Here is a 22038-nt window from a genome sequence, read left to right as displayed (position 1 = left end):
GGTGTCCCAGCATAGGCTGAAGCAATACATGTATGCTCAGTAAGTGGTACTGCTGGTTAATCCAGCTATTTGAACTGTTGTACCACCTGAAGCTGTAGGCCCAAACAGCACAGTATGATGTATGTTCACATTCCCTGGTAACACTGTCTTGTATGTTTCCTGTAGTCTGCAAAGATTACATTCCTCAGGCATAGGTATCTGTAAGTAGGGGCACACAGTACTGTAAGGTACATACCAAATGCTCATCTGTGTTAGCATACATTTGTGTCTTGTATGCATGTCTGATGTGTGTGTAATGATGCCTGTACCATGTCCGCAATCACATGTGCGATGCAGGGTTTGCATGTGTACCTAGCAACATGTATACTCTGTTACAGCAGTATGCCAGCTATATTAACAACTGTGCACATATGTTAGGTAGGGGTATGGCATTAACGACTAGGGTGGGTTACCGGTTATACTGGAACTGTACTTCACATTCATTGCAATGAATGACATATTTCTGCATGCATTAGTTTGATATGTACCCCTCTGGCAAGGCTGTGCATTGGATCCCAAACAGTGAGCCGAGTGCTGGTGTATACTGGTGTGTCATATGGAGTGTGGCAGGCACTGTCATCCAGTTGTGGGCTGAGCACTGATATGTGGTATTGAATGTGTGTATCCTCTGACAGACGAACAGATGCTATATATGGCAGTTAACTGATATCCGTACTGTATAATGTTAAGTGTGCCACATGACTTGCTCACACATATTGTTTACTTGTCTCCCAGGCTTATGGCTCATCACAGGAACCCCTGCTGCACAGCTGCAGAGGAACAGGAAATCCACCACAGCCTGCTGTTTTCAAGGGCAGCCAGCACCAGCAGGAGCGTACTGCACTGTGGCAAGAACTTGTTCATCGGGTAAATGACATAGGCATGCATAACCGTACATATGAGCAGGTACGCCATTACTGCATTGATTTAATTAGACATGTCCAGCAGCATACGTCTGATATCCACAGACAACAGCTTGCCACAGGTGGTGGGGTGGCCATACATCCCCCCCTCACCAGAGTGGAGAAACTGTTGCTAAGTGTGGTGGCTCCTGGCCTACAGCAACAACAACATCACACATGTGTCGTCATGGAGGCCGGAGCCACCCAGCATGGTGACATGGAGTGTGCAGGTAACATGCCCTAGCTGTAGACTACTGCTACCTGTATTGTTAGATTATGCATGTGTGAGATGTGTACTGTGTTTAGCAGTTGTGCTGCCTATTGTGTGCAATACTGATAATTTGAATAGTATCTGTACACCTATGCCTGTTGTTCCACTGTAGTTTAGCACACTCACAGTAGCAATGCCACAGTTGTGGCCACTGACAAACTGTGTCATATTCTTGCAGGTCCCTCTGGTGTGACAGCAGGGCAGACGTTACATGCTGGTGAGTGTGTTAACACTTTAAACTTGGTATTGAACTGTGCATGTCATAGGTGAGGTGTAGGCCATGTACACATAACACACCTACGCATAATGCATGCTGTGCATGTTTGCTGTGAGATGTGAAATATCTCAGTAATGTCAATAGCTGCCTCAATCACATGCAATGCACAGAGCATCAAACACAAATGTGGCAACACTGCACTGCACATTGGATAGGCATAGTTGACACACATGTACACAACATAACATGTTTGTCATACGCAGTACACCTCAACATGCTACACATAGTGTAACCAGACACCCGCTGCCAGGTCACACTTCAGTATCCCACATGTCATCCACACACCACACATACTATACTTGAGGGGTAGGGGCCTAGCATGGGGCTGTGCAACACTCCTCAACACATAACACAGTCATGTTAGGCAATGATCCTTATTGGACACCTCACATACCCTTGTGCAACGTGGCTGTGTAATTGTGAACTTAGCCACGGCACTGCGGTTCAGGTACAGCATGCTTGGTGGTGGTCTAGCACACTTTAGTGGCCTTGAGTGACCACATGATGCATGATGATGATGGCTGATGGTACTACACCCCATACTGTTACAATGGCCATGTCCAAGATTGGTATCCCATCATGTATACATGCACCACTCATCCCGTGTGTGTACATAGCATACATTTGCTACACCTGTGTCTACAATTATCTGCTACAGACACTGACACTGCAATCAGACATGGAAATCCATGTGACACACAGATAACACACGCAGCCATGGTGTGTATACCTGTGTGTGATGGTGCACAGGACATTGCAGAGCTTATAATACTTGCACAGAAATGTCGTGTCCTTGTACACATTGTGTTCCAGGGTGTAGGCAATCACTGAACATGTACACACATGCACCACAGCCATGTACACTGTCATTAACTATGGCTGTCTACACTCACACTGCATGGACTTGATCAACACTTATACTGCATGCTGACACGTGTGCATGACTGTTTGCCTTGTGATACTGTCACCCACCTTCAACCAGTATTGAGTATGATTTGGATTTCTGTTGTGTGTGTGTATCTGCTGTAGTGAGGAGTGTGCATGTGTTCCTGTGTGCCTGTGTGCATGTGTTCATGTGTGCATGTGTTCATGTGTGCATGTGTGCATGTGTTCATGTGTGCATGTGTGCATGTGCAGACCGTAACGTATGTTTCCTGTCTTCCTCTCACAGGTGCTGAGGTAGGGCTTGGCGAAAGCAGCAGGTGACCTGAAGCCACTGCCATGGATAGGGTGATGATGACACATGTATTTTGGCACAGGGAGATATGACAGCGTCTGTCGCTGGTCCACCAATCGACAGTACACAGTGTTCAACCCCATCTATGCGCACACTCATACTGCCATTACATCTCTCACCACCAATGGCCATAGGGGAGGGACAGCATACAGTTGGCATTGACCAGGAGAGTGTAGTACCCATGGCACGTGCATCCCCTCACAGCAGCCATAGCTGTAGACCCAGAATGGTACCACATAGGCAGAGGTCCAGGGGTTCTTGGGGGAGCACCACTGGACATATTGCCCCTGGCAGGCATGCCCTCACAGGTCTTATGATGACCACTATGTTCCGGGCTGTAATGCCGGCTCAGGCATGTATGAAATGGTACACCAGGCAGGGACTTAGGGCACAGAGGGCACATAACACCGCTATCAATGACAGCATCCGTGACCTTGCCGGTGCCATCCGGACATACACCGAGGTCATTGATAGACATTGGAGGGAGACAATAGATGCCCTCCACAACATGTCTTCCTCGAGCCAGGACCGTGCGGGATGGCTGCGATGTCGACACAGACGCATGCCAGCAACAGCTGGCAGTGGTCACGGACAGCCCACAGCTCACAGCCACTCCTGTAGTGGCAGTACCAGCCCCAGCAAAGCTGGGGCTGGCCTGTCCATTGTCCGTCCCAGTAGACCACATGCACGTGGCTCTGGCCAGTCCCAGCAGGGACATGGGTCCAGTCGTCATACCTCTGCCTCTGATGACAGTACCCAGTCAGGGTTGGTATGTGATACCGTCCGTAGCACCCCTGCCAGGCACAGGTACTGTGTCCGTGGCCGGAGACAATGATCTGTACAGCCAAGCAGGTACAGTCTGTGGCTGTCCCACAAACCACCATATATGGCAGCCACATGGTGGAGCTGTGTGCATGCAGACACACACACATTAAGCAAACAACTAGGGCTCACACATACACACACACATTACATCAACATTGGCCCATGCTGTAGTGTTGTCCCTCACACACACACACACACACACACACACACACACACACACACACACACACACACACACACACACACAGACATGTCGATTGGATGGGTCAATGTCAGGCTCTGGCAAACAACAAAATGCCCTGTGCATATGATGATACCTGTGCCGCCTCCTGTCATCTGCATTATCGATGGAGGGACAGGCTAACATGGTGCTGATGCACAGGGTGACACTATAGCAGTGTAGCAATAATAGGGAGTTGTCAACAAGGAGGTCTAACTACATCCTTGTAGGTATATCTGAGCAGACATTATGCATCAAAGCTCTGATTGTCAATGTAGCATTGTTTACACCACTGTTAGGTCTGAGTATGTATTATCCACCCATGTGCCACTTGGCTGATGTGTGATGTGTTGCCAGCATGTATTAGCGAGTGGACAGTACGTGTGTGATGTGTGCAGTACAGATTAGCAAGTGTACATCTGTGAACATGGTGGGTGCGCACTGTCTGGATGTACGTGCATAGTGAACACATGGGACGTGTGGTATACCCTATCGTACACATTATTAACATCAAACAGAAAAATCCTGGAAGAACACCGCTGGATGCTTCAAGTAATAAAAATAAGAACTTTTAATAAAAGCTGGTACAAAACAGATAAAGCGCTGGTTGGTAGCCCTTCATCAGATGAATAACAGACATCAAAACTCACAATTTAAACAAAACATCTTCCAATCAGCATCTAGTAAAAAACCCGCCTATTTTTCAGGGTGGGTTTCACTGGGATGACATCATTAAGACCCGGCCCCCTGTGGGCCATCAGCTGTATAATCCATCTAGACTCAATTAATTCAGTTAATTGTTTGATGTCTCCACCCTTCTACCCAAACTAACATTAACTATAGCCCTAAAGCTAAAATTGTGTGTGGGATTATCTTGAATATGTCTAAAGGGCATTGTGCTGATCACTGTTCCTAATGGCAGATAAATGCTGTAGGATCCTGACCTTAAACATATTGTTGGTTTTGCCCACATAAAAACAAGGGCAAGAACCACAATTGGCCAGATAAACAATGTCCTTTGTTCTACATAGCCCTGGCTTTTAAAGAAAGATTCTACCTGAGACGGATGCAGAAAAGTAGTGTCCTTATTGATAAAGGCGCAGGCCTTACAGGTACCACAAGGTACAGTGCCTGCTTGTGACTTAAAACTCAGTTTGGAGTGATACTCTCCACATAACAGATCTTTTAAGCTCTTGTTCTTCCTGTATGCAATACAAGGGCTAGATCCTACTAAACCCCTAATCCTATCATCACTTACTAGAATGTTCCAGTTCTTTTAACAATCTCACCTATATCATTAATGTTACTACTATATGTGAACATTACTTTAGGTTTAAGAATATTGGTGCCATTCTTAGAAGTTACATTATGTTCATCTATGGGACGATGCATCCAAGGTCTATACACATGTTTCCTCTTGTGTTTACTACCTTCAACAACCTTGTTCACCATATCTCTCCTATAACCTCTTTCTTCAAAGTAACCTCTCAATTTGCTCATTTCCCCTTCAAAACAGGAATCCTCAGTACATACTCTTGAGATCCTGCCTAGTTGTCCTTCCACAATGTTGGGGAATGTATACTGTGGATGCATGCTATCAAATGAAAGGAGAGTATTCTTCCAACACTCTCTCCTATATATACCAGTGGAAAAACCTGTTTCAATTTGTTCTATAGTAACATTAATGATATAGGTGAGATTGTTAAAAAGAACTGGAACATTCTAGTAAGTGATGATAGGATTAGGGGTTTAGTATGATCTAGCCCTTGTATTGCATACAGGAAGAACAAGAGCTTAAAAGATCTGTTATGTGGAGAGTATCATTCCAAAAAACTGAGTTTTAAGTCACAAGCAGGCACTGTACCTTGTGGTACCTGTAAGGCCTGCGCCTTTATCAATAAGGACACTACTTTTCTGCATCCCGTCTCAGGTAGAATCTTTTCTTTAAAAGCCAGGGCTACATGTAGAACAAAGGACATTGTTTATCTGGCCAATTGTGGTTCTTGCCCTTGTTTTATGTGGGCAAACCAACAATATGTTTAAGGTCAGGATCCTACAGCATTTATCTGCCATTAGGAACAGTGATCAGCACAATGCCCTCTTTAGACATATTCAAGATAATCCCACACACAATTTTAGCTTTAGGGCTATAGTTAATGTTAGTTTGGGTAGAAGGGTGGAGACATCAAACAATTAACTGAATTAATTGAGTCTAGATGGATTATACAGCTGATGGCCCACAGGGGGTCGGGTCTTAATGATGTCATCCCAGTGAAACCCACCCTGAAAAATAGGCGGGTTTTTTACTAGATGCTGATTGGAAGATGTTTTGTTTAAATTGTGAGTTTTGATGTCTGTTATTCATCTGATGAAGGGCTACCAACCCAGCTTTATCTGTTTTGTACCAGCTTTTATTAAAAGTTCTTATTTTTACTACTTGAAGCATCCAACGGTGTTCTTCCAGGATTTTTCTGTTTTTTGCTTCGCTTGTGTGTGCCTTTGGAGGAACCATTTCAGCACCTAGCATTGATTATTGGACATTATTAACATCCCATTGCATCTTTCAATGGCCAGTATGCATTCTACTACAGTTATGTACTAACATGGGTAGATGTGTGTATGACATGGGCTGACACTATGCTGTGGGTGATACCGTTAATATCAGTCAATGATTTGCAGTCTGGTAGTATACACAACCTCAACAGCATGACTATAAGCAATCATTGGATGATGTCCTGACAAATGACACACAGTAGTAGGGAACCCAGTATCAATTGGATCCTTCCGGTCCTACACTATAACACTAACCAGTGGTGATGACCACCACCCATTACTGTGACCACACCAGTGTGTCATATAGCCCCCTTAGGTACATGCAGACACACTAGGGATGTGTCCATCCAAATCTGGGAATGCATGGAATGGCCTACAATGCATTTCCTGGATGGGACGCATATCCTACACAAGGGTATCATACAGACAGATATCTGTTGTGTGATACATGCTGTATAGCAGTAAGCCGACTATGGCATAGTCATCCTCATGTACTATACATACTATACCGTCAGTACCACACCGGTGGTAGCCCTCAACATGTATGTCGGGTACCACTGTGTACATACAGACCCATGTTATGTTATGTTATGTGTCCCTTGGTATCCACATATCCATAGGTATTGTGGAGTCCAAAGGTGTATCACAGACATTAGAGGCCTGAATGCATATCCACAAGGCAGTCGCAGTTTGTTGTGTATGACCATGTCTGACATATACGCCAGGCATATACCCTCACTCACACTACTCTTAAGTAACTGTCATGGGTGTGTGTGCCACAGATGACCTTGGCCACAGAACATGAGAGTGGACGGCCATGTCACATACATACATATGTGACCTACGATCTGAGTAGCAGTGGTACAACCTGTCAATGGAAACAAATGTATTCATGTAGTATGCAAGCTTCACACCTATGTAGTGATTGAGGGGACATGTACACATATATATTTGCCATACAGATACCTGATGTCTGCAATGCACTTACTGTTATCATCATACTATGTCATACCATAGTAAAAGCAAAACCCACACCGTGTTGACCAACAGTGACACACACACAGTCAGCATTTGCAGGATTCAAACCCCTACCTAACTATGCTATGATACTAGGGAGAGATACATTAACTCTGCGCGCTATTTGCTTTACTGGCTAGTTTCTCTTCTCCTGCTGTATTTGTAGGATGGTGACAATATCAGACTTTCCAAAGAGGAATGTACCTCTTTTAGTGTGTTTTCACAGTCTCCAAAAGGGCACACTTTTCAAAGACAATTGCACACATACACACACACTGTTTTCAGGATTCAAACCCCTACCTAACTATGTTATGATACTAGAGAGAGATGCACTAACACTGGGCACTATTTGCTTTACTGGCTGGCTTTTCTTCTCCTGCAGTATTTGTAGGATGGTGACATCATCACTTTCCAAAGAGGAATGTACCTCTTTTAGTGTGTTTTCACAGTCTCCAAAAAGGGCACTCCTTTCAAACACAGTTGCCCACACACTCACTGTTTGCAGGATTTAAACCCCTACCTAACTATGTTATGATACTAGAAAAAGATGCACTAACACAGCACACTATTTGCTTTACTGGCTGGTTTCTCTTCTCCTGCAGTATTTGTAGGATGGTGACATCATCAGACTTTCCAAAGAGAAATGTACCTCTTTTATTGTGTTTTCACAGTCTCCAAAAAAGGGCACTCCTTTCAAAGACAATTGCACACATACACACACACTCACTGTTTGCAGGATTCAAACCCCTACCTAACTATGTTATGATACTAGAAAGAGACACACTACCACTGCATGCTATTTGCTTTACTGGCTGGATTCCCTTCTCCTGCAGTATTTGTAGGATGGTGACATCATCAGACTTTCCAAAGAGGAATGTCCCTCTTTTAGTGTGTTTTTACAGTCTCCAAAAAGGGCACTCCTTTCAAAGACAATTGCACACATACACTCACACACACTGTTTACAGGATTCAAACCCCTACTTAACTATGTTACGATACTAGAGAGAGACACACTAACACAGCGCGCTATTTGCTTTACTGGCTGGTTTCCCTTCTCCTGCAGTATTTGTAGGATGGTGACATCATCAGACTTTCCAAAGAGGAATGTACCTCCTTTACTGAGTTTTCCCAGTCTCCAAAAAGGGAACACCTCTCAAAGGAAACTGCACACATACACACCCCCCCCACACACACACACACAAACACACTTTGCAGGATTCAAACCCCTACCTAGCTATGTTTGATACTAGAAAGAGACACATTAACACAGCACACTATTTGCTTTACTGGCTGGTTTCCCTTCTCCTGCTGTATTTATAGGATGGTGAAATCATCAGACTGGACATGATGATGTGTGTACACTTTGTTTTATGCCATTCCAGGAATGGTCCATGTGGGTCAGCAGGTGTGAACAGCTTGAACATGACCTCAGTATCCTTACCTTGTGTGATCTATCTGTGGACACATTGACATTCCGTCATATGTCAACACATATTTATGCACAGCTTCTTGGTTTTGTGGATACTACATGTGTCTGGGATGTTGATAAAGGGCTATTCAAAGTCCATGTGACACATGTGTAGATGTGTTCTTTGATGTATGTCCTGGGTGGCTGCCTTGCAAACAGTCTAGCATGTTTGGGAACCATGATCCTCACATGAACATACCACAGTTGGTAGGGTTGCGTGTGTGTCAGCTTCCAATAGCTCTGTTTATGACTGCAACCATGATGGACTCTATGACCTTGCAGATCAGACCTCATAGGCGTACTGGACTTGACTTCCCATGGTGTGTTGTGCACCAACACTTGTGGGGAGTGCCATATGTAGCTGTGACACATTCAACAGTTCTACATCCTGTGTAGGGGGTGCGGCTCAGCTGACTGTTCAGGTGCATGATCTGTTTGTTCTGTAGTTTGTGCATGACACATATTGGGAATCAATGTATTCCACCTGCTCCCATGCTTTTGGCAGTGGGGGGTAGCTGCTCATCCATTCTATATGTGATATCTCCTGGTATGATGATGTGGACTATTGTCAGTGGGGGATGGGTATGTACATATGGGCCTGTCTGTCATGACGTCGGCATTGATACTCAGGTATAGTTGGCCCTGACTCAGGACATATATGTGTGTACATTGATATTTATGACATAGCTGAAGGAGGTGTCATGATTCAGTCTGGACTCCTTCTCAGCTCCTCTTTACAAAACACTAACGAACATGAGCACTAATCCCTGTTATACTCTTTTACATGCTTAACACCCTAATGATCCTTTGTGATCAGGCTACAGAGTATGTCATGATAATATCCTGGCATGTCCAGGGGTCGATTTTGTGTGTACTCTTCAGTCCAGCTGGTGGATATTGTGATATTGACACAATGTCACATCTGCCTCATGTACACAGACAACCCTCTCCTCCTCCCGACAAACTCAGATATATGTGTGAGATGCACCTATATAGACATACAGGGAGCTGAACTCTCTCAATCCATGACTGGCACAGTCTATCAGGTGGTGAAGGTAACCACACACACCACATATCAGTCTCACATATCCTCTAGCAACAGCACTCAAACCACATTAGCACACACTGACATACTTGGATGCTGTAAATGTACTCTACCTAAGCAGCAGAGACCTCCAAAGCAGACACACACACACACCTGCTACCCCACTACAATACCCACATATCACTAAGTTCACAATGTCAGTGTGCCACACAGTCACTGCCCTTCGGGCTAAACAACACACCTAATACACTTGTAATAGGCGACACTTATGTTCAGACACACTGACGTACCACTCACCAGCCCTGACAAGGGAATAGTCACTTTGGGCTGTCTGTTGGGTGCCAGGATCTGCCGCATAACACAGGCAGTCAGGTCACTCCAAAGCAAGTACAAGACTGGCACCATCATTGTCCATGCTGGTGTGTAACCTCAGACGTTACTCCCTGGACCATATGACATGATACATGGAGGTACACTCTGATCATGTAGCCCAGGCCAGTATGACCCTGACCTTGTCTAGCATCTTACACCCACCAATTATGATGTCACAGTATATGGACACACATATCACATTTAACAGTTGGCTAACAAATTTGTTTCATTCATAGGGGATACAGTGTCTGTCAGCGTATGGTGACATGCTCAACTTGCCACGTAGCTTCATTATGGACAGCTTGCACCTGTCACCCTTGGACTTTGGTATGCTGGCTAAGGCTCTTGCTACTACCAGAGTGCCTTTTTTAAGCAGGGCTCAGAAGACAAACCCACCTCCATAGACATTACAGGTTAAGTGAAACTAAGGGTAATGCTGCTCAACAACAGTTGTGTTAACCTCATATTGTGGCCACTCAGGACTCTCCTCAGTATGGAGGAGAGCAATATCTGTGCACTGCCAGACACCTGGTTTAGGCTCGCTTATGCACACCAGCACTACCAGGTTAAGTTTCATACCATGCTGTCTGACAACAAGACTTGGAACAGACAACACAACTAGGGGGAGTATCCATATACATCACAGATACACACATCTCCAGGTTAGTAGCACTGCACAAAGCATCACAGACCATACATATACAACTACCATTGTGCAATACTGCCTTTCAGTTTGTTGCCTGCTACAGAACACACTCCCAAACTCAGGAACCACACTCGGCTTTTGTGGGAACTATGGAGAATATGAAGGTCTCCACAGACACCATTATATTGTGTGACTTCATATACACACATATTGACTGGGGATACTACTCAAGCCCCAACAACCTCACCCAACAGTCACTACAATTTGTGGACTCATATGCTTTGGCACAACCAGTCAGCACAGCCACAAGGGGGAATACATATTGGACCTGCTCATCACCAACATGGGGACTCTATGTTCCACACCAGCGATACACCCCTCATCGGTAAGGTCAGAACATACATGTATCTCACAGGACATATATATACCCTCCACACACCCATCCTGGGTAATCTTGGTGAACTTCTCATGAGCCAACATCTCACTTCACCGAAGCAAGGTGGTATCCTTCAGAGATCTTGAGACAGTGGCATATATGGCTCACACTGCTGCATCCTTTACATACACATTCTATGGACACCTAGTGGACAGCATGGATTGTGCTATCCCAAATAACAACAAGACCCACTACTACAATGGCAGGGGACCTGTCTGGTAGACCCCAGCCATTAATAAGCTATACAACGTCAGGAGGACGCTACTACATGAGAAAGCACAATCCCAGACTGGGAAGGCATCTGTGATCTGTACTAGCAGACAGTTACAATCACTCATGGACCGGTTCTACCAGACAATTGCACCTGACATGTAGGACTATCACACAGCCTTCTTCAGTTATGTCAGGAACCTGGGTGGACACTCACTGATATGCTGTCAGTTACTGCATACTGACTAAACCTACCAAGAACCCACTGGCATTGCCTACATCCTGGCAAACAGGTTCAGTGCAGATGTCTCCCACCCATCCCCCCTAAGGAGTAACTATCCATCCCAACAGAGTTTAACCTCCCTGACATCACACAGTAACAAGTGACTGCTGCCCTCCCCACAGCGTACATCACAGTATCAATGTGACCAGATGGTGTCCCAGTCTGCATCATACACGAGCATCATGACAAACGCAACCCTCACATTACATCACTGTTCAATATCGGAGTTACCACAGGATATGTACCCAAGAAATGGCATACTGGGACAGTGATCCCACTCCACAGAGTTGGTGCCACAATGGACCACAGACAATATTGCCCTATAAGCCTATGCAGCCTGTTCTGAAAAGCTATGGAGCATATTGTCATAGGACTCCTACACATAAACATCAGGAACCTACAGACACTGTGTCCTACTCATTTCAGCATTGTTGTTGGCAGATCTTGCCTCTTGAACCTGTAGGTATTCTTTAAATGGCTAACAGGTCCATCAACATAGGGACAGCTATCCACTTAGCCTACCTGAACCTTGCAAAACCATTCAACACAATAACCCACTGGGCCATTATGCATAGGATCACCAGCGTCAATTTGGACACATATCTCACACAATGGATTGATACCTAGATCAGGGATAGCACCCACATGGTCAGGATTGCAGGTGCCATGTCTGACTATACACCAGTTACACATGGCATCCCACACAGCTTGGTCCTGGGATCTCTCTTGTTCAGTATATATTTGTCTTACGTACAGGCTATCACAGGGGGAATATGGTTGAACATGTTTGCACTTGACTGCAAACTGTGTGCCATGATCAACTCTCCAGCTGCCACATGCATACTCAATCAGGGTCTCACAGAGATGGATGACTGGTGCCTGAGCCATGGCCTACAGCTAAATGCCATTAGTTGCATAGTCATCCCCTTTGGGAGTAACAACATGCCCACACATTACCACATAGGTAGTACTCCATTACATACGGTAGGAGTTGCTAGGGGTTTGGGGACATCACTTGTTCATACTGTCACCTTTAACATTCACGTTGCCAAAGTGGTTGGGCACACCTTCTATGTGTGTCACCTTATCCAATATGGTTTCACATCTAGATCGAGTGAGGTCATTGTGCCCCTATACTCATCACATCCATGCTTGGTTACAATGCCACATTTGGGATGTACCTTACCTGACACCTGCAGCAACTGTACTGGCCACGGACGGTCCTCACCAAGCAGATCTAGGGACTCACACAGATGCCCTGCATAGTTCAGATGCAGTAACTCCAGCTCTACTCAGTCACTCACCACCTACTCAGATATGATGTGTGCCTGTTGTTTACAGCTATACCCAAACCAGAATTACTGGACATGCTCCACCTCAGGATATCCAACTCCCTTGGAGCTACACACTGCAGGGACATATACCTCAGCACAGATGTTAATAGGACATTGTGGAGGGACAGATTCGTATCCCAGAGGCTCCACTACAGAATGTAATCCCAGTTTCACATAGGCAGAGCCACCCACTGACCACCTACTGGAGACATCTTGACGACTGTATGGGTGATTGTATATTTACCTCTGGGATATCTTCTGTGTCCCTGCTAGACAGAGGCACACTAGCATAAACGTACATGGGCTATCTTGTGTGACCTACTATTCACACACAGTGTAGTAATCTGACAGGGTTGCAAATGCCAAACACACACTGGCTAGGCTTGTACATGCCCTAGGGCAGAAAGCCTAGTATCGACCTCTGAACCTATGCTAATGCTCAAGATGCACAATGTTTATTGCTGATACTGTTTGCAGGTCTTTATCATCTTTGCTTTACCAGTTTCCATGAAGAACTTCAGTATCTGCAGAATATATTTGATTATGACAGGGTTCCACTATATTATAGATGTGTCTGTTGTCATATAACTGTGTGCACAGGGCAGATTGCTGCATAGTGACAGGTTCCTGGGTTAACACATGCAACTGCCAGATATGCGTGGCCCACTGCTGTACTCAGACATGGCCTAAGTGTGTAAGCATGCCCAGTTCTGGCATTCCATGTTTTGTTGCCTGACATTTGTCTCATGTATTCAAGTGTGTGAGCATGCCCAGTGTGACCCTTCAGTATGTTGCTATCTGAAGCCCACTACATTTGCTGATGTGTGCGAACATGACCAATATTAACATTTATACTGTGTGTGTTGGAAGTCAGGTTCTGTTCTCACTGCAGGACTCACCTTTGTGCCATAACTCAACAAGAATTATGCTGTGCCTGCAGGGTTTCCATGGAATACTTTGCATAGACTTATCAACATTCCATCATACAGGTGGACCACTGCAATACTGTCATGGTTTAGTGGTTCAGTACTTTGGCTATAGTGCACAGTATCCTGGGTTTAAGGCCCATCACTGCTTTATATTTTCATACTGAGCAGACCAGACTGCTTAAGGGCCTGTTAAGCAAATATGAGCATGTTGGCTTTTGTTCAGCTATGCCCTACTTAGACCAGGCTTGTCCGACATTGCTCAATATTCACCAACATTGCTGGACGTTGCCCAATATTACTGAACATTGACCACAGTTGTGCTAGTTGGTGTGTGCAATTTTGTTTGCATATACTACATGGTGGTAATTGCTGTTTAGGGCTGTTTTATATTGCTTAACACATGGCATTCATGCCTTAGGTGGTGCTGCAGGGCTGCCTATGTCGGATGCACATACTACACTCCCTGCACATGTTTGGAAGCAGGTAGTGTCAACTTAGGCATCCCTTTTACTTTATGTGCGAGTCGGAGAGGGGTATCATTTCCAGAGTTCCTACTGAGCCAGTGTATGTGCTATGTGTTGCCTCTTTGCTAAGGCCAAAGCATACTGGGCACGCCTCCTTCTGCCTACTGGGGCAGGCTCAGGTTGTTCCTCCTCCGAGTCACGCTCTGTCTGTGATGGCCTTGGCAATGGTGGGGGGCTGTTTGGCCCAAGTCTATGCTGGTCCTGCTGCAGCTGTTTTCGCAGGATCATATTATGCAGCATAGCACATACTATGACAATTTGGGTACATGTAGTTGGTGAGTACTGCAAGGCTCCACCAGATGTGTCCAGGCACCGGTACCGTGGCTTGAGCAGCCCAAACACATGCTTTATTACATTACGTTGTTGTGCGTGTGCCTCATTATGGCATTCCTGTTCAGGTGTGTGTGCATTTCTGATGGGTGTCATCAGCCACGGCTCCAGTGCATAGCCAGCATCCCCCACTAGGTGACCATGTGGGATGTCCCCATTGGCAAATGTCTGGTACAGCTGCGTCAGATGCCAGATATGGGAATCATGGTAGCTTCCAGGGCAGGCTGCACACACATTCAGTATTATGCCCTAGGCATCACACATGACCTGGCAGTTGATGGAGGGGAAGCCCTTGCAGTTGAAGTAGTCCCTACCCCACTCGCCGGCTGGTGCTTTGATGCATATGTGCGTGCAGTCTATTGCACCCACTACCTCAGGGTATTCCGCTATTTGCTAGAAGAGACGCATATTGCTGGCCAATACCTCATGGGAATTGGGGAAATATACATGATCACCGACATGTGCTGACATGGCATCCAGGAACTGGTGTAGTACCCTGGATGCTGATGCCTGTGATATCCCCATCATAACACCAGTTGGTCTCTGGAAGGTACCTGTTGCTAATATTCTTAGGCCAACACATACCTTGGTTTCCACAGGGATGGGTTCCCCTCTGTTGGTTCTGTGTGTGAGGCATGGCCTGCACAGCTCAACAATTTGCTGAAGGAGGTCTCTGTCTACTCTATAGTGCTCCACTATCTCCAGTTCATGTAGCCCCTGGTAGGTTACCCTGGGCCTGTACACTCTTCTCCGTCTCCTCACTGTGGGTTGTCCAGCAGCATTTCCATTGTCACCACCCTCAGCATGTTGCATATGTCGCCTTATAACAGAAATGGCAGCCCCTAACATTTCTTTGTCTCAGTAAAGCTTTTTCAGTTTTCACTTCTATTAGCTTACTGCAGTGTCTGTTGTGAGAATCATAATGGACTGTTGTTGGCAGAGTTTTAAGTGCTAGGCTGGGCTGGGCTAGTGTACTGCCTGTGTAATTGCCTGATTCTGATTGTTTTCATCTGCTAGCTCTGTTAGTACTCCCTGGTAGCTTCCTACTATTTGTTGTGCTTCCTTTTTCCTTTCTGTTTCCTCAGGGGGAAGCGCCGCACACACAAGCGCAAACACGAGCACAGCAACTAAGACGTGCGCACACATGCTTACATGGACTAAAACTTGCTTATTTGGGTTAATACGCACGCACACCAGCGCAAATGCACTTACAACTCTTTAAACAGCCTTATACATGCTTACTCCGGCTTAAACGCGCGCACTCACGCTTACACGCGCGCATTCTGTCTTACTCAGGTTTACAGGTGCGCACACGCGCGTATGCACGCTCAAAAAGAAACTTTGGTGTTATCCATGGTATGCACCTTCCATTTCTTGGCTTTCCCTAGCCTACCTGTTGACACACCTCTTTCCATGATGTCTAAATGACAGTGGACACATGCCACTCTGCTCCAATGAGCTTCACTTCTTTCATACATACCCCCCTCGTGATGTCACCTATCTTCTACTCTATTACTCCCCATATCCTACTCCTACACTCCACTGACTGTGCTCATTTGTTATGTAAACTAGCGATTCACTATTCTAACCCTCATTTACATAGGATTGCCTACTAATGCTTGGTTACATGTCTTAGACTGACCTTGCCCCTTAGCAACCTCTACTCGGTGGCCATCTTGTCTTCAGCCTGCCATTCCCTTGCATTGTACATTACCACTTTCAATAAAATCCACATTTGTGGGTTTTAATTTGTAGTATTCTGGTTTTTAGAGCACAGCCCATTTGCGCGGTGCTGCGCTACGCTTAAACATCAGAAATCGGTGGTATTTTAATTTTGCATCAGGGAACATTTCCAATGGCCGTATATTTGGCCATTGGCATGCTTCCTGCACTGGATACAACCTTTATTTGGAGCTGTCACGGCTCCATTTTGCTATTTGCAGAACGGTACTCAGTTGTCAACTGAGTACATTTCTGCAAATAACACTGCTCTTACTCGGACAGGTTCGGGTTTCCTGCATCGCAAATCGACCTCATTTGCATGCCTTTCACCTGCAATTAAGGTGATTTGCATGTCCCAACCCTGTCCATGTAAGAGCAATTTCAGGAGCTCTCTTACACGCCTCTACAAGCTGTTCCTGGATTGCTCATCGGACATGATGGCTGCATCTTACTCTACTCTTAGACTCCGTGCAAGCCATCGTGAATCCGGCCCAATGTTTTTAAATATTTAGTCAACACTCTTCGTTCATATCCTAAGACGCAACTAGAGTCCATTATGGATTTGTCATTAAGCACAAATAAGTGATCTGTACCTGTCTGACACTTTTACACATGACTTTTATACTAAAACTACAGGGATTATCATGTTACAGTGTAATTTATACATAGAAAGATTGGCTGTTTACTCTTCTTACAAAATACACAACTTTTAATCTGAAAAAAGTTGCATGGTGTTAATTATGGCTGAGTTGTAAGTAGTTGTTTTAAGGAAACCACCCAAATCATAGATGTTTATATGTTTTTATATATTTGTACCTGCCAACCATCATCTCATGAAGTCATCTGGAAGGGCTGACCTACAGGCAACAACGAAGGAAGTTTTTCCTCATTTTTCAGTGCTACTCTCTACATCCCTGTTAATAAATCCATGTGGTAATTTCATGGGCATCTTTGGTCCAGTGGCCTGAGGGTTAGGCTTTATCACCCACATACACACACACACACACACACACACACACACACACACACACACACACACACACACACACACACACACACACACATGCACACACATCAGGACATCTATTTTCAAGCATGGTACCTAATAATACCCTAGGGTGAGTAGCTATTCATCGCTCTTACAAAAAGTGAGATGCAATATTTATGTGCAATTTCAAATCCCATTTCCTGTGATTGCTCTGCACAAGAGCCACAATGCTCATCTCTGTGACAGGCACACTACTGCACATGCCCAATCCAGTTACAGCAAGTATGTTACCTGGCAGGAACAAGCATGTATTGCCAAACTACTGCCTGCAAAACTCATTAGGATATCTAGCCTCTGCAGGGTACAAGCCTCCTAGCCCTTCCCAGGATGGACCAGCAGGTGACAGCTGCTTATTTCCTTCGCTCCTTGGCTGGCTTACTCTGTGCCTAGAAATCTACTTGATTCTGAGACGTTAGGGTCACACTTGGAGCTTCATTCCTCTGTAACATGAAGACAGCCAAAATTGTGGATTTATAAATGTAAAACTCAGAGTTACTTGTCTTATTGGCTAAATCACAGCTGAAAATCATATTGGAAAAAATACAAGAAGGAATTTATATGGTGCCATGTGAAAGCCAGTGCATAATACTGTGACCTCTGATGTCTGCCCAAGGGTATTTGATCAGACAAACTGAAACAAACACCTCACAAACCAGTGTTCAGAATGACTCAGCAGAAACAGCAATCTAAGATCTTAATGAATGGCCATGTATTATTACATTTAGCCTGATCATCAGAGCACATGGAAATGCACAAACTCTGTTATGTAGTAAACGTACCTCTCATATATCTCGGACTTTGCAAAATGCTCTTGATTTTGCCCTTTCCATTGTTCATAGGTTCATAGGTTCATACTAGGCTATCTGCCCCGGGGCAATTATAAGCCTAGCTCGATTCTGTATGGCTTACACCACCCCTTGATTTGAGTATACTGTGCACTTTTTAAGGTTTAGTTTACTGTACCTCTGTCTAATAGTGACACAGGAGTAATCTCTGGGACAAGCCTACGATCCCCATCCACCTATCGAGATTCTTCTTGAAGAGATTCAGTGAGGTGCTCTGCCTCACATGAACTGGAATTCTATTCCAGAGCGAAGGGAGCCTCTGGGTTATGAACCTGTCCCTCCAGCAAGTTCTATTTATTTCTGTGCTGAGGTTCAAGTCCCTCGAGCGTGTGGCTCTAAGGGATTTAGATTTACTGAGGTGGAGCATGTCCATTAATTCTGGATTTGACATAGCTTTGTATGTCAGGCATAGATCGCCTCGAAGTAGGCGGTATGCAATTGAGTAGAGCTGGAGTTTTTTTAACCGAGCAGCATATGGCATCTGTTTGAGACCCTTGATCCTCTTGGTGAGATACTTTTGGGGTCTTTCTAATTGCTACAGGTGTCGGGTAAGGTACATCCCAAAAGGGGCATTGTATTCTATGATGGGCCTGATGAGGGATGAATAAAGAGGCACGATTACCTCTCTTGATCTAGATGTGAAACCCTTATATGGAGCCATTGTTCTACTATCCTGTGATGTAAAATGTTTGATATTCTGGTAAAGCACTGAACATTACTATCAGCCAAAAAATACCAGACATTATAGTTTCACACTTCTTATTGTTAAGAAAATGCATGTTGATGTCAAACCTATTGTTCTACTATCCTGTGATGTGAATTACAGTGACATTTTAAAATTGTCACTGATTTTGGACCGCTGTTGCCACTTTATTTTTGGCTTTATCTGGAATTCTTGAGCAAAGATATTGAGAGTTGTGTGTCTGGACAGAGGTCTTAAGAGCAGAGGGTGCATTTAATAAGATACTGTGGAATATTTATGCAAACACAGGTCCTTGAATGTTATACTGTTTCTAAGCAAAGACATAGCCTGGAAGTCACACAGATTTTATTTTATTTATTTATTTTACATTTGTTTACCAGGATAGTCCAACGAGATACATGTCCATTTTCAGCAGAGACCTGGGGAGAAAAGCTCTAAAATAGACAAATTATATAGATTACACTAGAAGTTAGATAACATTAGAAAATATAAAACAAAGTGAATATGTACAATGGTTTAGTAGTGTTCCCTAATAGGGACTCACAATACTCATGGAGACACAATTAAAAGCAAGAGACGTCAGATTAGATGCAGAACTTGGTGACATTGTTACATGTTATGATATTACAGATTATGCTTCCAGTTTATAACTTAACCAGGGTTGGTACATGGGCAAAGCCAGTTCACTTTGAGATATAGTTTGAGGTTTTTTTTTTTTTAAGAGACTTTTGGAGAATTGTAGGGTTATATGGTTTGGCAGCAAATTCCAGGTTTTGCCAACAAAGGAGTTATTAGCTTTGTGGGTTTGGACCAGTAGTTTGTTGGCTGACCATAGGGATCTCAGGTTGCTATATGGCTTAATAATATTTATAAGTGAGGGAGTTTCTTCAGGGTGGTTCAGAATTTTGTGTGCTATTAAGAGTTGATTGAATTGAATTAAGTTGGGCAGTTCTAGCCACTCTAGTTGTTTCAGGTTCTGGCAGTGTTGGGTTCCATAGGTGGAGCCAGTGGCGAATCTGGCAATATGGTTTTAGTTATGTGACAGCTTACCTAGTTCAGATTTGTTGAGGTTTGAGAGTACAGGCGAGGCATATAAAAGAGTAGAGAGTAGGTGTGACCGGGCGATTGCAGTCCTAGCCAGTGGGGTTAAAAAGGTCTTGTTTCTATACAGTGATCCAAGTTTCTTACTGATGGTCTGTATGGTTTTGTTGACCTGTAGGTCAAATTTGGGATTATTGTCAATGATTACCCCTAGAAGTTTGGTGTGTTGATCAGGGGAGATAGTGATACCATGTGACAGAGAATGAAAGTGTGGTAGATCTACTAATAGGGGGTGAAGAGTAGAAGTTTAATTTTATTGGGGTTCAGCAGTAGGCGTTGCTTGGGGAGCCAGTTCTCATTAGTGTTAAATGAATTTTGGGTTAGGATTTGCAGCTTGGATGGGGAGTTGGCTGAGCAGATCAGAGTGCATATTGAATACAGGCAACTTTAGGGATAGCAGTGTGAGGGTTGTTGATAAATATAGAGAAGAGTAGTGGACCTGGTATGAACCCTTGAGTGACACCAAGTGTGAGAGGTAGCTAGCTGGAGAGTTTGCCCTGCCATAATACCACCTGTTGTCTATCAGTCAGGTAGGACTGGAACCACTGGATTGTGTGTTTACAGAGGGAAATAGATTTTAGAGAAAGAATGAAAAGTTCATGGTTGACCATGTCGAAGGCTTTTGATAGATCAAGAAAGAGGGCAGAGGATAGCCTATTGTCATTCTTGTTTTGGTTTATGGCATTAGTAAAGGAAAGGAGGGCTGAGGTAGTGCTGTGGTTTGGCCTGAAACCATGTTGGGATTTGGATAGTAAGTTATTCTGTGTAAGGTATTGCATTAGTTGCTTGTGTACACATTTCTCCATTATTTTGGCTGGAGGGGAAAGAATGGCAATGGGTCTATAGTTGGATATGTCTGTAGAACTACCACCTTTATGGAGTGGGATGACGTGGGATATTTTCCAGAGGGAGGGGATAGTGTTTTTGGATAAGGTTCTGTTGATAAGGATAGATATGGGATATACAATGGCATCTGCAGCTCTTTGTAGGTACTCTGCGGGGAGGAGGTCAGCAGCAAAGGTGGTAGGTTTTAGTTTTTTATGAGTGTTTTGATAAAACTAGTGGATATCAGTTGGAGGCTAAATTGGAAGTGATTAGTGGGTAGATTAGGGGTGTGGCTTAAGTTTGTGAGGGTTAGTTGATTTCCTAGGGATTGGATTGTTTCAGTGAAAAAGTTATTGTAAGTGCCAGCAATGGTCTCTCAGGAACTATGAGTGTGGTTAGCCAGGGTTGGGGTGGTAGAATGACCTGGATGAAGAAGTTGATTTAAGCCCGCCCAGAACTTTTGAGGGTTGTTTTGGCGTTTTTGTAGAAGATTTTGGTAGAAGCTTTTTTTATCAAATAAAATAGTTTTTTTAGTATCATTCCTGAGTTGACAATATTTTAGATGGTTGAGTGGTGCTTTAGTTGTTCTCCAGCTAGCCCAGGCTCTGTTTCTAGTTTTGATTTTAGATTTGGTGTCTTTTGTGAGCCATGGTGCTGTTTGATCTAGATTTTATTGTATGTGCCAGAGCATGGGAATCAAGGATACTTAGGAATTTAGTGTTAAAGTGAGCTATAGCTTCTTCTAATGGTAGATTATTTTAGTTTTGACCAGTCAGCTGCTTTTAGTTCTTTTAGGAACATAGCAGTGTCAAAGTTTTTCCTGTTTCTAAGTGTTTTATATTTGGTCTGGTGAGGGTTTCCTGCCTTATGTTTTAT

The sequence above is a fragment of the Protopterus annectens genome, chromosome 1.part0, assembly GCF_019279795.1.
Source record: "Protopterus annectens isolate FY-2018-M chromosome 1.part0, PAN1.0, whole genome shotgun sequence".
NCBI lineage: Eukaryota > Metazoa > Chordata > Ceratodontiformes > Protopteridae > Protopterus > Protopterus annectens.
This window is presented reverse-complemented; position numbering follows the sequence as displayed.